The 17,193-nt window shown below is 40.8% G+C and overlaps 1 pseudogene; it reads right to left on the bottom strand.

The window, feature by feature from the left end:
- Positions 1–390: 390 nt before the first annotated feature.
- Positions 391–3,056, bottom strand: LOC128628595 (heterogeneous nuclear ribonucleoprotein U-like; annotated as a pseudogene).
- Between the last annotated feature and the right edge of the window lie 14,137 nt (positions 3,057–17,193).

Genomic DNA, 17,193 nt, shown 5'->3' with positions numbered 1-17,193 from the left:
TTCTATTATACTGTGACAATGACTCCCGACTGTTATCTCTGTGAGAAATGGGGGGAGTAAATTCTTAATAAAAGATACCAGGTACAAAGGAACATTTTACTTTTGTTGTGATAAGAAAGTCACATTTTACAGATAAAATGTAGAACCCTCAAATACTGACACATTCTCTTATCGTGCACAATGCTGAGGTTCTCTTACGATTCACTTTAAAACTGCAATTAAAAACGTACAAAAAAGAAAAGAAAAAAATCAACCCACAAAGCTTCTAAAAAAGAAACCTGCAGATACTTCCTCTTGTGAAATGTTGAAAAAGTTAGCCTACTAAAGAAAACAGTCGACTTCTTGTGAAGGTTTTGTAGAAACATGTATCAGTTCATTTTATTTGGGTATTCAATAATATCCTTGGTGTTAATGCTGACTCCATGTCTTCTGACCCCAGAATTGATCCTGCTGCCACTAGTTGTAGCCCTGAGATTGGTTTTTAGAGCCACAATTGTTTCCTCATCCTCTGAAGTTCTGGTTGTAGTTTCCTCTGTTGGGCCTTCCACTTCTGTTGTACTTCCTCCCTGTTTGAATAACCACCTCAGCTGCTAAAAACAGGGCCACGAGGATACAGATAGCCAATTCCAACACTTCCACCTCCACCACCACCTTTCTGTGGCATGTTGCCCCTGTTATATCCACCAGGATTGCCAGGAGCTCCTCCTCTGAAATTCTGACCACGCATATTGAATCCACTAAGCCCTCTATGGCCGCCACCTCTGTTAAACTGGTTCTTGCCACTATTGTTTTTATTGCTCTTATTTGAGCCAGTGTTCTGCTTCTTTTCTGGGTGAAGAGCCTTCTTGCTCTCTTCCTTATACTACTTCAGAAGTTTTTGGGCTTCCTCTCTCTGAAGCTCCATTGTAGGTTATCTCATCAAAGCACTCAGCTACCTCTGGCAGTGTAGAGTTTCCTTTAATTTTGAGAACCACGTGTTCTGGTAGGTCTTTCCCTTCAACTTCTGCTTCTGCATCCTCTGTCTATAGTCTTCATCCTTTGGGCAAATTACAACAGCTTTTTGTTGAACGCCTACGAACAGGCACATTTTTTCTCCTTTGGGCAGCAGCAGACACATTAGTCTGATCCAGAATGAAATTTCGCTTCTTATGGGCACAATCTCAATAAACTTTCCAAGACACTGTGGAGCCCTCTGCAACAGCGTGTTCAGTTTTCCAGCATCTGCCATTTGCTTCTTGAAACCTGCCACTACATTTTATCTATTATGTATTTGTTCCAAGAATGTTGTACTTCCCAGGACTTTCTGCTGTGTGTCCTGGGACACACAGGACAAGTGTGTCTCTTGCAATAATTAGCTCTTGGCAAGCTAATTATTATAACTACTTCACAATCTTTCTTCTCTTCAGAGCACTTTAGACCTCTAACATGGTCCTCCAAGGGAACATTCTGGATGAAAGTATAGTCCTCAGGTATTGGAAAATATGAATTTTTCCTTCTGACCGAAATTGAACCCGACAGTGAAGTTGTGGCAGAGAATATGTGGGAAGAGTGGCCATCCAGCAAGAACTTCCTTACTGATTTTGAAGGTCACATCAAGGCCTTGTCCATCCTTTGCATAGGAGAATTCTACTTTATTACTTTCAAAGTTAGCAAAACATGTAATCACATTATTTTTGTCAAAATTTTCTCCATAATCTTCAGTATCACAGTTGCGTGTTTTTATTCCTTTTAGAGAATATCTATAAGAAAATTCTTCTTTACCAAGTAACATTCCACTTGTGGTTAGAGACCAGCCAATCTGAAGTTCATGTATGTCAATGTCTTTTGTATATACGATATTTTGTACAAAAGATATTTTTGTATAAAGATATTTTGGGATCTTCTCCGTAACCTTCATTTCAAAACAGACTTTGCCTTTTGACATACCATAAGAAGCCCTTCCTCCAGCCCAAAGAAAAGCAAAACTTTCCATAGTAAGAGAAGAAGCACTGAGGCCATCTCTCAGTATTTTAAAATGCAGATCACAATTATAAGTGTCAAGACAAACCACTGTGTCATTGAAGTGTTCATCTTCTTCAACAGGTGACTTAGATTTGGCTCTGCTATACTTGTTCTCTTCAATGTACTAAAAATACCCACAGCCATGGTCTTCCCGAGGTCTCTAACACTCTCTTCTTATCTCTGCCTTTCTGCTATGTTTTGCTGTCTCCCCCCCCCACTGCTGCTGGCCCTGGCTGGCCCCGGGTGGCGCCACCGTCACCGCGAGCAGCGAAGTGGGGCCGCTGGCCTTCCCCGCGGCTTCCTTGGCGGCCCGCGCTGCTGTTGGAGCTGTTGCTGCGGCGTCGCCGGCGGTTGAGCCTGCTGTTCCCCGTGCCCATTCTCGTCGCCCGCGCCTTCCTCCTCCTCTCCGAGCTCATCCTCCCCCTCCTGGAAACCCTGGTCGTCGCCGTTCTCGTCCTCCGAGGCGGCTTCCTCCTCTTCCATCGGGCCCGAGTCGGCCGCCCCCGCGGCCCCGTTCTCCTCCCCTAGCTCCATCTGGTCGCCATCCAGGGCGGCGATCCCTTCCTCCTCCTCTTCTTCCTCCTCCTCTTCGTCGCCGCCAGTCGCGGCCTCCTGCTTGAGGCCTGCTCCCGAGCGCCCGGCGGAATCCCCGCCCAGGTCTAGGCTGCCGTTCCCGGCTCCATGGCAGGCCGGCCGGCCTCCTCGTTGTCCAGCGCGGCCTGGAGCCGCTCCATGAGGTCGGCCTTGAGACCCTTGTCGGAAAGGCGCCGCTTCTTGAGCTCCTCTTTCAGCTCCGACACCTTCAGCTTTTTTACATTAACAGGCGAGGAACTCATGGTGAGGGCCTCGGTTCACCGCTAGGCGCTTGCTCAAACTCGGCTCCGCTCACTCGGCCACTGGCCGCGGCTGCTGCGACTGCTTCTCGGCCCGGGCGGCAGCTGCGGCTGCGGGTGGAGGAGGGTTCCTGCTGCAGAGCGGACCCGCCTGGTGTCGAACGGCGCCAATTCCTTTCACGGAGTTCGCGAGGGAGACGCGGACACTCGCCTGGCGCGAGCGAGCACGCAATGTCCTCTTTCCTTCTTTCTTTTTTTATTTCTTCTTCCCTTCTTTCTTTTTTCCCTTTATATTTCTTCTTTCTTCCTTCCATTTTTTATTCCCCACAACTGAGACAATAAAATCTGGAGCAGTGAAAAGACCACAGTTGGACCCGAGGAGGGTCATCCCAAAAGCTGAGACACTGGGACAAATTTCACTTTGCTACTCCAGAGAACTTCCAAGTTATTGTATATTTGTATTATTTTTTTACATTATTCCTACATCTTTTATTTTATTAGTATTTTTATATTTCTTTTAAAAATATATTTTATTGATTATGCTATTAGAGTTGTTCCATTTCCCCCCTTTATTCCCGTCCACCCTGCACACCCACTGTCACCCACATCCCCACTCCGTTAGTTCATGTCCATGGGTCAGACATATATGTTCTTTGGCTAATACATTTCCTATACTATTCTTACCCACCCCCATTTTCTAGTTACAATTAATGCTACTTATTCTCTTCACCTTTTCCTTATCTCTCTCCCTCCCATTTCCCTGTTGATAACCGTCCATATGATCTCCATTATTGTAGTTCTGTTTCTGTTCCAATTGTTTGCTTACTTTGTTTTGGTTTTAGGTGTAGTTGTTAATAACTGTGAATTTGCTATTATTTTACTGTTTATAGGTTTTACCTTCTTTTTCTTAGATAAATATCTTTAATGTTTCCTATGATAAGGTCTTGATGATGATGAACTCCTTTAACTTGACCTTATCTGGGAAGCACATTATCTGCCCTTCATTCCAAGTGAAAGCTTTGCTGGACAGAGCAATCTTGGATGTAGGTCCTTGCCTTTTATGACTTGGAATACTTATTTTCAGTCCCTTGTTGCCTGCAAAGTTTCTTTTGAGAAATCAGTTGACAGAATGATAGAAACTCCTTTGTAGGTAACTGTCTCCTTTTCTCTTGCTGCTTTTAAGATTCTCTCATTATCTTTAATTTTAGATAATGTAATTATGATTTGCCTTGGTGTATTCTTCCTCTGGTCCAACTTCTTTGGGACTGACTCTCTGAGTTTTCTGAATTTCCTGAAAATCAATTTCCTTTGCCAGAATGAAGAAGTTCTCCTTTATTATGTGTTTACGTAACTTTTCCAATTGTTGCTCTTCCTCTTCTCCTTCTAGTACCCATATAATTCAGATGTTGGATTGTTTAAAGATGCCCTGGAGACTTCTGCCAAGATGGAGGTGTAGGTGAAAATACTATGCTTCCTCGCACAAACAAATCTAAAAACAATAAAGTTTAAACAACAATAAGTGCAACTAAACCACAGAAAATTGAACAATACAGAGTCCGAAAACAACAAACCGCTGAGCTAAAACAGTGAGAGGGGTGAAGCCAGCAGTGAAGCAGGTCAGGCAAAAATGATCCCCCAACCTGGGTGGCACGCAAGCAGCTGAGGGTGTGGATAGTTACTGGCAGACCCAGGGAAGGCCCAGCACAGCTGGCTGTCTGAGGTCATGCATTTGCGCACAGATAAACCAGTGAAGAGATGTGCATTGAGACATACCCCGCAGGCCCCAGAGCAGGGTGGCAAGCTCACACATTTGCACCCAGATAAACAGGTGGGGGCAAGTGGTGAGGCTGACCGGGTGAGCAGAGAAGACTGCCATTGCTCCCTCTCTGACCCCACCCCCACATACAGCATCACAAACCAGTGACCTGGGCAGCCCTGCCCTGGTGAACACCAAAGGCACCTCTCCTCATATGTAACTGGCACAAACAGATCAAAACATGGCTCAAGAACAACTCAGAGCCCCAAAGCCTATAAACCTAAGCAATGAAGAAATACCCAAACTTTCAGATGCACAGTTCAAAACACAGGTGATCAGTATACTCACAGAACTGGTTGATTTTAGTCACAAATTAGAGGAATATATGAAGTCTAAACTAATTGAAATGAATGGAATTGCACAGGAAACCAATAGTAATGGAAAGGAGACTGGCACTCAAATCAAGGGAGTGGACCAGAAGGAAGGAAAAAATGACCAGACAGAGAAAAATAAAGAATCAAGAATTCAAAAAAATGAGGAGAGGCTTAGGAACCTCCAGGACAACTTTAAACGTTCCAACATCCAAATTATAGGGGTACCAGAAGGGGAATAGGAACAGTCACGAGTGGAAACCTTATTTGAGCAAATAATAAAAGAGAACTTCTTCATTCTGGCAAAGAAAATAAACTTCCAGGAAATCCAGAAAGCTCGCAGAGTCCCAAAGAAGTTGGACCCAAGAAGAAACACACCAAGGCACATCATAATTATATTACCCAGTTTAAAATGAAGGAGAGAATCCTAGAAGCAGCAAGAGTTAAGGAGACAGTCACCTACAAAGAAGTTCCCATCAGACTGTCAGCAGATTTCTCAAAAGAGACCTTACAGGCAAGGGGCTGGGAAGAAGTATTCCAAGTCGTGAAAACCAAAGACCTACAACCAAGATTGCTCTATCCAGTAGAGCTTTTATTTAGAATGGAAGGGCGAATAAAGTGCTTCTCAGATTAAAGGAGTTCACCATCACCAAGTCCTTATTATATAAAATGTTAAAGGGACTTACCTAAGAAAAAAGAAGATAAAAAAGATGAACAGTGAAAGGACAGCAAACTCACAGTTATTAAGAACCACAACTAAAACAAAAGCAAACTAAAAGGACAGCTAGATCAGGAGTGGAAACATAGAAATGAAGATCTCAAGGAGGGTTAGAACAGGGGAGTGGGAGGAGGAGAAGGGGGGAGAAGGTACAGAAAATAAGTAGCATAGACTGTAGATAGAAAATAGATGGGGGAGCAAGAATAGCATGGGAAATATAGAATCTAAAGAACTTGAGACACATGGACATAAACTAAAGGGGGGTAATGGTGTGGATGGGGGGTAGGGTGGAGGGGAATGAAGGGGGAAATAGAACAACTATAACAAGATAATCAATAAAAAATTTAAAAATAAATAAATAGGTCTTTCTAAAGCTTCAAAAGAAAAACATTAAAAAGCTCTGAAGGAGAAAATAACACAAATATTGAAGACCATGGTGGAATTTTTTCAGCAGAGTCTAGGGTTTGCCACTGTCTTCTCTTTCTGGATCCATCCCTGGTAATGTCAGCTGATGTTCTAGTCTAGCCCAGGCCACAGTTCCTTCAGCCTGACACCTTCTGTTCTTCCTGTGCAGCTGTACTCAGTAGGAGAAAACTGTGCTTTCTCTCTGGTTTCTTGGCTGGAAGAATTCCTGTGTGTGTGCACATGCAAAAAGCTACATGAAAAAAGAAAATGAAACTTGAGCACCAATTTGTACTATACACAAAAAATAAATTCAAGGTGGATAACAGACTTGAATATAAGTCATAACATCATAAAAATCCTAGTGGAAAACATTGGCAGGAAAATCTTAGACATTCCATTCATCAACATTTTCATGGATATGTCCACTAAAGTAAGGGGTGTAAAGGAAAGAGTAAACAAATGGGACTTCATCGAATTAAGAAGTTTCTGCATGGCTAAGAAAACAGCATTTAAACAAAAAGCCAGCCATATGGGAATACATATTTGCCAATGGCACCTCAGACAAGGCCATGCCCTTCAAAACATATAAAGAACTCACACAACTCCACTCCAGGAAGACAAAAAAAATTAAAAAATGGGTAAAGGACCTGAACAGGCACTTCTCCAAGGAGGACATGCAGAGGGTCCAGAGACACATGAAAAGATGCTCAGGATCACTAGCTATCACAGAGATGCAAATTAAAAACACAGTGAGATACCACTTTACACTGCTCAGAAAGGCCATCATAAACAAATCAATAAACAATTGTGGGAGAGAATTTGGAGAAAAAGAAATCCTAGTGCACTGTTGATGGAAATGCAGACTGTTACAAGCAGTTTCAAAAAAAGTATGGAATTTCCTCAGAAACCTAAAAATGGATCTCCCTTTTGACCCAGCAATTTCAATGCTAGGAATATATCCTAAGAGCTCTGAAACACCAATCCAAAAGAACCTATGCATCCCAAAGTTAGTAGCAGTACAATTTACAACAGCCAAGTGCTGGAAGCAACCTAAGTGCCTATTAGTAAATGAATGGATAAGAAAACTATGGTACATTTACACAATGGAATTCTATGCAGCAGAGAGAAAGAAGGATCTTCTACATTTTGCAAAAGCATGGATGGAACTGGAAAGCATTATGCTAAGTGAAATAAATTAGGTGGTAAGGGACAAATACCATATAATGTCACCTTTAACTGGAACATAATCAACAACAAAAAAACAAACAAAATATAAGCAGTCATTGAGATTAAGAACAATCTACCAATAGCCAGAGCAGAGGGGCGAAGGAATAGTGAGAAGAAGTGTTTTTCAGGAACTACTATAAAGGGCAAAACTGTGGGGGAAGGTGGAAGCAAGGGAGGGAGGTGGGTTTGGAAGAGGGAGAAGTGGGGAGAAACTACAGACAACTGTAAATGAACAACAGTAACATAGATTAAAAAAGGAAATATTGGAAAAGGCTGAGAAATTTGTCTCTAGTTTCCTCCAAGCTAAAGGAGTCTAGAGACACATTCTAAATGCAACTTGTGTTCCAGAAAAGAAATATGTGAGTATATATATGTGAGTATATATATGTGAGTATATATATATGAAGAATGTTATTGAGACAACTGATAAAATTTGAATGTCTGTTAGAAAGTCTGAGGATTAGAATGGAAGAAAGTAAAGGAAAGAAAGCAGAGGGAAGGAAGGGAGAACAGATGGGAGGATGATTACACATCAGAAAAGAATACTGGTTTGGGCAATTTTTTAAACGGACGGTGTTGCTGAGAATGAAGCTGTATCTGGCCCTCAGTTCCCTTGTATCTTTTGTGGATATTATTACAGCAAGCCTGAGTTAATTATAACTTCTGTGTTTATAAGTATGTATTAAATCAGAAAATGGATGTTGACATAGTTTAAAAATTACTCTGAGCCCTTTATGATGTGGCTGACTTGGGCTCTGTTCCACAAAGGGAAAGGTCACTGGTTTGATCCAGAGTCAGGGCATATGCCTGGGTTGCAAGTTTGGTCCCTCTCAGGGTACATACAAGGAACAACCAACTAATGTTTCTCTATCATATCAATAATGCTTTTCTCCCACACTTCTCCTTTTTCTAAAAATAAAATATGTAAAATATTTAAAAATTGTACATGAAATACTTTTCATTGTAATAATTATGATCAGGCCAGTTTATTGGTAATAATTATGATCAAGTCAGTTCATTTGTTTCTGCTTTCAATTTTTTCTTACTGAACCCTTCATTTAACTTTGGGGTGAAAAAAAGAGACTCGAAAAACTAAATTTTTATATTCTCCAGAAGTCATTAAAATGAGCTAATCATTTTCCCTTTGGCCAAAATTCCAAATACTACACAACTCCCCCAAATGCAAAACATTCATTATTTCATTGACACGTTCATATAAAAAACATTCCAAAAGGCACTCACCTGAAATCTTCAAGTACACTAATCTACAAAGCTTGAAAATGTTTTATTAGTTTGCAAACATTCAGAACTTCTATGTATCATGAGTGTGAGTCTGCTACACTTTATGATTATCTGTTACCTGCAGAAGTTTACTTATGTGGTACTTCATTTTGTTAGTCCCCTTCCATATTTACCCGATCTCAGTAACAGAACAGTGGCTTTTCTCTTCCTGTGGGTTTCAACTACAGTCAGTAAAGCCACATCACAAAAGGGATGGCACTGGGGGAGGGACTCCCTACATCTATGACAGAATATAGTGTTCAATGGAGTCTATGTTCAGAGTCAAACATGACTTTTCTGGGCTTATCTCTCTTTTGTTTGTTTCATCCACATTTCTATCCTGTTCCCTAAGCTTGTATAATAAATATTGAACCTTATTTTAAATTCCTCCCCATTCATTCATTCTTCAACCTATTCTGACTACAATTCCACCCACATCACTTCACTGATACTGCTCTCAGTTGCCCAAGTCAGCAGGCATTTCAGATTCTGGGAAGAGAAAGACAGACAACCAGCCCCTGACCTTGAAGATCTTGTTGATCCCTGGGAAAGAGAAAGGTAAACAAACATTATAGCAGACATAGGAAAGGCTTCAGCAGGGGTTTTGAGGAGCACAAACAACACCTACTGAGCGTTCTGTACTGAGATCCTGACATTTAAATCTGATTGTATCCCTCATAAGTTTCTTGCATTTCTCATTTCATCAGGCTTCTCAGGGAACACAGATGGCACCAGTCACCACCCTGCTCTTGGGCATTTGCTTTTAAAGAGATTTCCTAGAGGCAGTAGGGGTCAACCAAGTAAGTGAATGTCAGAGAGTGGAGCTGCAAGATTGGTGGATGGCTTTTGGGAACCTGCATGTGCTATGGGACTGTTGATGGCTTATTTCCAAGGCTGCCCCAGCCAATGCTCTTATTCCCTCAGCAGACATTCTCATGTTCTACTTGGGCTAATATCTGGCAAGTGCTACAGGCTATGTTAAGGGCCAGGGTTTTGGAGTCAAATGGATTGGGCTCAGATCCTGGATCTGCTATTTACTAGCTATGTAACCTTACCTCCTGGTAAAAGGGAATGGTAACACTCATTGAGAAAATAAATGTAAGGTGTACAGCACAGAGTAAGTGCCTTGAAATGGCTGCCAATAGTAGCACTATTCTTCTGCCTAAATTCAAGAGCTATATCAAGGATTTGATTAGAAAGATTTGAAAGATTTCAAATACACTCCTACGAGAGGAGGAAAATGAGGCTAAGCCTTCTTTACTACAATGGAGCTGAGCTGTGAGGTTGTTGAGAGCTTCTGGCCAAGGTGGAAGCATAGGTAGATATGCTTTGCTTCCTAAGAATAATAACAACCAATTTAGAACCAGAAACAAGCAGAAACTGCCAGAAAAGCAAACTGTGTGGAAGTCTGATGACTAAAGATTTAAAGAAACATTAATTCAGACTGGTGGCAGGGGTGGAAATAGGAAGCCAGGGCAGAATGGATGTGTGGCAAGACTATGCCTGGCAGACCAGAATATTCCACCTGCAGGTGTGCCTAAGCTGGGAGACATGACTGGGAAATGAGGCAGACTGCACAACCCAGGGTTCCAGTGTGGGAAAATAAAGCCTCAAACAACTAGCTGTAAAAATCTGTGGCGGTTGTAGCAATGGGAGAAACTCATAGCCTCAAAGAAAAGCCTCTTGAGGAACCCACAGAATTCTAGAATACACACAACAAGCCTGTGCAACCAGAAATTAGCACCAGAAAAGGCACAATATGCTTGTAGGAGTAAGGGTAATGAATGAAAGCAGGGTGAAAGCTGAGCAAGTGGCACTGTTCCCTCTCTGACCTCTCCACCACATATAGTGCCACAGTGCAGTGAAGTGGGTTGCCTCACCCCAACAAATACCTAATTCCCCACCCCTTACAATGTAACAGGAGTACCAAGACAAAAAATATGGCCCAAATGAAAGAACAGGTCAAAATTTCAGGAAAATTCCTGCTTGGTATGCCTCAGTAAATTCAGTTCTGGCCTGTAAGCAGGGAATCACTATTTCAATTCCCAGTCAGGGTGTATGCCTGGGTTGCAGGCTAAGTCCCTGGTTGAGGGTGTACAGGAAAAAGCCCACATTGATGCTCCTCTCCCCTTTTCTCTCTCATTTCCCTTCTCTCTAATAGTGGATATATAAAATCTTTTAAAAAATGTATAGAAAAACTACTAAGCAATGAGGAGATCGCCAAGCTATCAGATAGAGTTCAAAACCCTGATAATCAGAATTCTCACAGAAATGCTTGAGTACAGCCATAAAATAAAGGAAGAAGTGAAGGCTATGCAAAGTAAAATAAAGAAAAATATACCAACAGTGAACTGAAGAAAACCATGACTCAAATCAATGATTTGGAGCAGAAGGAAGAAATAAAATCCCAACCAAAAGAGAGTGAAGAAACAAAAATGAAAAAATAAATAAATAAATAAAAAAGAAACAGAGGAGAATTTAGAACCTCTGAAAAAATTTTAGAGTGGAGTCGTGTAAGTTCTTTGTATATTTTGGAGATTAAACCTTTCTCTGAGGTATCATTGGCAAATATGTTTTCCCATACAGTTGGTTGTCTTGCTAATTTAATACTGTTTTCTTTAGCCATGAAGAAGCTTTTTATTTTGATGAGATCCCATTTGTTTATTCTTTCCTTTACATTCCTTGCTCTAGGGGACAAATCAGTAAAGAAGTTGCTGTGTGAAACATCTGAGATTTTCTTGCCAATGTTCTCCTCTAGGACTTTAATGGTGTCACGACACGTTTAAGTCTTTTATCCACCTTGAATTTATTTTGGTGTATGGTGTAAGTCTGTGCTCAAGTTTCATTTTTTTGCACGTAGCTCTCTAGTTCTCCCAACACTATTTGTTGAAGAGGCTATCTTTACTCCATTTTATGTTACTGTCCCCTTTGTCAAATATCAATTGACTGTAGAGAGTTGGGTTGATTTCTGGGCTCTCTGTTCTGTTCCATTGGTCTATGTGCCTGTTTTTATGCCAGTACCAGGTTGTTTTGATTACAGTGGCCTTGTAAAATACAGTTTGATATCAGGTATTGTAATCTGCCCTACTTTGTTCTTCTTTCTCAAAAGTGCAGCTGCTATTCGGGCTCGTTTATGGTTCCATATGAATTTTCGAAGTGTTTGTTCTATGTCTGTGAAATATGCCATTGGCATTTAATAGGTATTGCATTGAATCTGTATATTGCTTTGGGTAGTATGGACATTTTGATGATGTTAATTCTTCCAATCCATGAACAAGGTATATGTTTCCATTTGTTTGTGTCTTCCTTGATTTCGTTCTTCAGGGCTGTGTAGTTTTCTGCATACAGGTTTTTTACCTCCTTAGTTAGGTTTATTCCCAGATATTTTATTTTTCTTTTTGCTATATCGAATGAGATTTTTTTCTTGCTTCCTGATTCTGCTGATTCACTGTTGGTATACAACAATGCCTTTGATTTCTGAATATTGACTTTGTATCCTGCCGTTTTGCCAAATTCATTGATTAGTTGGAGCAGTTTTGGGGTAGAGTCTATAGGATTTTCCATGTACACCATCATGTCATCTGCAAACAGTGACAGTTTTGCTTCCTCCTTTCCTATTTGGATGCCTTTTATTTTCCTTTCTTGTTTGCTTGCTGTGGCTAAAACTTCCAATACTATATTGAATAGAAGTGGTGAAAGTGAACATCCTTGTCTTGTTCCTGATCTTAGTGGAAAAGCTTTTAGTATTTTCCCATTGAGTATGATATTGGCTGTAGGTCTCTCATATATGGCCTTTATTATTTTGAGAAATGCTCCCTGTATTCCCACTTTGCTGAGTGTTTTTATCATAAATGGGTGTTGTACCTTATCAAAAGCTTTTTCTGCATCTATTGATATGATCATTTGATTTTTGCCTTTGCTTTTATTTATGTGATGTATTACATTTACTGATTTGCGAATATTGAACCATCCTTGCATCCCTGGGATGAATTCCACTTGGTCATGGTGTATGATCTTTTGGATATATTGTTGGATGCGATTTGCCAATATTTTGTTGAGGATTTTAGCATCTATGTTCATCAGCGATATTGGCCTGAAGTTTTCTTTCTTTGTTGTGTCTCTATCTGGTTTTGGAGTTAAGATGATGCTGGCTTCATAAAAATAATTTAGGAGTTTTCCATCCTTCTGGATTTTTTGGAATAGTCTGTGGAGAATAGGGGTTAGCTCTTCCTTAAATGCTTTGTAGAATTCTCCTGTGAAACCATCTGGTCTGGGCTTTTGTGTGATGGGAGTGTTTTGATTACTGCTTCAATTTCTTTTGCTGTTATTGGTGTATTTAAATTTTCTGCTTCTTTTTCACTGAGTTTTGGAAGATTGTATTTTTCTAGAAATGTGTCCATTTCCCCTAGGTTCTCAAATTTCTTGGCATACAGTTCCTCATAGTAATTTCTTACAATCCTTTCTATTTCTGTGGTATCAGTTGTAATCTCTCCTCTTTCATTTCTGATTGTGTTTATTTGTGTCTGTTCCCCTCTTTTCTTGATGAGCCTACTTAAAGGCTTGTCTATTTTGTTTATCTTTTCAAAGAACCAACTCCTGGATTCATTGATCCTTAGAATTGTGCTTTGAGTCTCTATGTCGTTTAGTTCTGCTTTGATCTTAGTTATTTCCTTCCTTCTACTTGCTTTGGGCTGTTTTTGTTGTTGTTCCTTGAGTTCTTGCAGGCATAGGGTTAGGTTGTTCATTTGAAATGTTTCTATCTTTTTTAGGTAGGCCTGTATTGCTATAAACTTCCCTCTCAGGACTGCCTTCACTGTGTCCCATAAGTTTTGGGTTGTTGTGAGATCATTTTCATTTGTTTCCAGAAACGTTTTGATTTCTTCCCTAATTTCATTCTTGACCCATTCATTGTTTAATAGCATACCATTCAGTCTCCATGATTTTGGGTGTTTTGGGTTTTTTCCTTTGGGGTTGGTTTCCACTTTCAGTCCCTTGTGGTCAGAGAAGATGCTTGGTATGATTTCAATTTTCTTGAATTTATTGAGGCTCGTTTTGTGTCCTATCATGTGGTCTATCTTTGAGAATGTTCCATGTGCATTTCAAAAGAATGTGTATTTAGCTTCTTTGGGGTGAAGAGCTCTGTATATATCAGTTAGGTCAATTTCATCAAGGGTGTTGTTTAATGCCGCAATGTCTTTGTTGATATTTTGTTTGGAAGATCTGTCCATTTTTGATAGTGGGGTGTTAAAATCCCCCACTATAATTGTGTTGCTGTCTATATCTTTCTTGAAGTCCTCTAAGATTTTCTTTATATATTTGGGTGTTCCTATGTTGGGTGCATATATATTTATGATGTCAATGTCTTCTTGGTGGCTTCTTCCCTTGAGTATTAAGATGTGACCTTCTGGGTCACTCTTTATGACTCTTTTTTTGAAGCCTATTTTGTCTGATATCAGAATTGCTACTCCAGCTTTTTTTTTTTCTTGTCCATTTGCTTGGAAAATTTGTTTCCAGCCTTTCACTTTTAGTCTGTGATGGTCTTTTGTCCTGAGGTGGGTCTCTTGTAGGCAGCATATGTGTGAGTCATACTTTTTTATCCATGCATCTATTCAGTGTCTTTTGATTGGAGCATTTAATCCATTTATGTTTAAGGTTATTATTGATAGGTACTTATTCATTGCCATTTTTGTACCTGTGTTCCTCTCTGTCTGTCTGTTTCCCTTCCTTTCCTTAAAGCAGACCTTTTAGTATTTCTTGTAGAGCTGGCTTGGTGGCAGCAAATTCTTTTAGACTTCTTTTGTCTTGAAAGCTCTTTATTTGGCCATCTATCTTGATTGAGAGCCTTGCTGGGTAAAGTAGCCTTGGTTGTAGGCCTCTGTTTCTCATTACTTGGAATATTTCTTGCCATTCTCTTCTTGTTGGAGTGTTTCCATTGAGAAATCAGTGGATATCTTTATTGGGACTCTCTTGTATGTTATTTATTTTTTCTCCCTTGCTGCCTTTAAGATTATCTGTTTGTCTTGGAATTTTGCCATTTTAATGATGATGTGTCTTGAAGTGGGCCTCCTTGGGTTCCTCTTGAATGGGACTCTCTGTGATTCCTGGATCTGTGAGACTTTTTCTCTTATCAAATTAGGAAAATTTTCTCTCATTACTCTTTCAAGTACGTTTTCTATCCCTTGTTCTTCTTCTTCTCCTTCTGGTATTCCTATTATTTGGATATTATTACGTTTCATATTGTCTTGCATTTCTCTTAATCCCTCTTCATTATTTCTGAGCCTCTTTTCATTTTCTTGCTCTTTCTGTGATATGCTTTCTATCTTGTCTTCCAACTGACTATTCCTATCCTCTCCTTCATTTATCCTACTTTGGAAACTTTCTACTGTGTTCTTCAATTAGGAAATTGTATTCTTCATTTCCTCTTGTCCATTGCTGAGAATTTCCATTTCCTTTTTCATATTGCTGTAGTTTGCAGAGAGATCATTGTAGTTCCCCTGTAGTTTCTGGTCGTTCACTGTGAGGTCTTTGAACTTCGTAATAACCAGTGCTTTGAATTCACTATCTGATAGTTGAGCAGCCTCTACTTCATCTAAGATTCATTCTGAAGTTTCTGCTTTTTCTTTCATTTGGGGATTGTTTCTTTGTCTCCCCATTGTTTGAGACTTTTTTTGTTAGTCTCTGCTTCTAAAATTGATCTGTTCTGAAACTCTGGTTTTATGGTGTGAACTTCTGTAGTATGATACCTGTGTAGTTCAGTGGTGCAGACTCCTTGAAGTTTCTTAATGTTCTTCATCTCCACCTCCTCTCACGCTGGTCCTTGCGCTGGTCCCTGCATTGGTCGCCTACAACTGCTAATGTCCCAGCTATAGTAGCCACCTCCTCAAGCACCCAGGCCCTTTACTATGGCAGCGGCACAGGGGCTGGGAATGTCCCAGCTCCCGTAGCTGGCTCCTCTGCCGCCCAGGGCCATCTCAGGGGTTTGGAGTGTCCTGGCTTCCGTACCTGACTCCCCGGCATCTAGTCCTGTCTCTAGGGCAGTGGCACAGAGGCTTAGAATGTCCCAGCTCCAGTACCTGACTCCCCAGCGTCCAGACCTGTAGCTATGGCAGCAGCACAGGGGCTGAGAATGTCCCGGCTTCCGTAGTTGGCTCCTCTGCTGCCCAGGGTCATCACAGGGATTTGGAGCATCTCGGCTTCCGTACCTGACTTCCCACTGTCTTGTCCCATCGCTATGGCAGCGGCACAGGGGCTGATTATGTCCCAGCTCCTGTAGCTGGCTCCCTGGGGCCCAGGCGCATCTCTATGGCCACTCACAGGGGCCTGTGGTGTCCCAGCTCCTACAACTGACTCTTCTGTTGCCCAGACCAGTAGCTATGACATTGGCACAGGGTTCGAGAATGTCCCAGCTCTGGTTCCTGACTCCTCTCTCACCCAGGACCATCACAGGAGCTTGGAGTGTCCGGCTCCCATATCTGACTTCCCAGCTCCCAGGCCTGTTGCTCTGGAGGCAGCACAGGGGTCACGTGTGTCCCAGCTCCAGTAGCTGACTCTGCCGCTGTCTGGTGTTTCAGCATCGGTCACAATCTCTGGTCTTTTAATTTCATAAATGCTGGGTAACCAATGGTTTATTGTGTGTTTCTCTATAGATCTGACAGGATTTTCACCCATGAGTACAGGAGCTAGCATCAGCTCCGTCTTACTCTGTCGCCATCTTCCCAGCATCCCCCTTCAATACCATTTCTGAAGTGAACTATCTTTAGCCCATTGTGTGTGCTTGCTTTCTCTGTCAAACATTAATAGACTATAAAGTTGTGGTTTCATTTCTGAGATCTCTACTGTGTTTCATTGAACTGTGTTTCTGTTTTTATGCCAGTGCCATGTTGTTTTGATTACTATGGCCTTATAATATAGTTTGATATTAAATAGTGTGATTCTTCCAACTTTGTTCTTTTTCAGGATCACTGTTGATCTGTGGGATCTTTTGTGCTTCATATCAATTTTTGAAATATTTGTTCTAGTTGTGTGCAATGTCATTAAAATCTTGATAGAAATCATGTTGAGTCTGTAGATTGCTTTGCATAGCATGGACATTTAACAATGTTAATTATTCCTGTCTTTGTGCATTGTATGTGCTTCTACTTATTTGTGTCTTCTTCAATTTCTTTCTTCAGTGGCTTTTAATTTTCCTTGCACAGGCCTTTTGCATCCTTGCTTAGATTTATTCCTAGGCATTTTATTTATTTTAAAGCAATTGTGAATGGGATTGTGTTCTTAATTTTGTGAAATATCAAAAATTGCCCTTTTTGATAGTTCATTATTGGCACATAAAAATGCAACTGTTTTTTGGGGATGTTGTTTGTATTCTGGTATTTTGTTGATTTTGTTTATCTGTTCTAGTAGTTCCTTCATGAAATCTGTAGGGTTCTCCATAGAATATGATTTCATCTGCAAATAAATACAGCTTGACTTCTTACTTTTGAATGTAAATGTCTTTCATTTCTCCTTGTCTGAGTGCTGTGGTTAGGACTTACAGTACCGTTTTGAATGAGGGAAGTGGAAGTGGACATCCTTGTCTTGCCCGATCTTAAGGGAAACACTTTG

This window comes from Artibeus jamaicensis, unplaced genomic scaffold, assembly GCF_021234435.1.
Source record: "Artibeus jamaicensis isolate MK-2021 breed Jamaican fruit bat unplaced genomic scaffold, CSHL_Jam_final contig_852, whole genome shotgun sequence".
In the NCBI taxonomy this organism is placed as follows: domain Eukaryota; kingdom Metazoa; phylum Chordata; class Mammalia; order Chiroptera; family Phyllostomidae; genus Artibeus; species Artibeus jamaicensis.
Note: the sequence above shows the minus strand (reverse complement) of the source record. Positions and strands in the feature narration are given on the sequence as shown.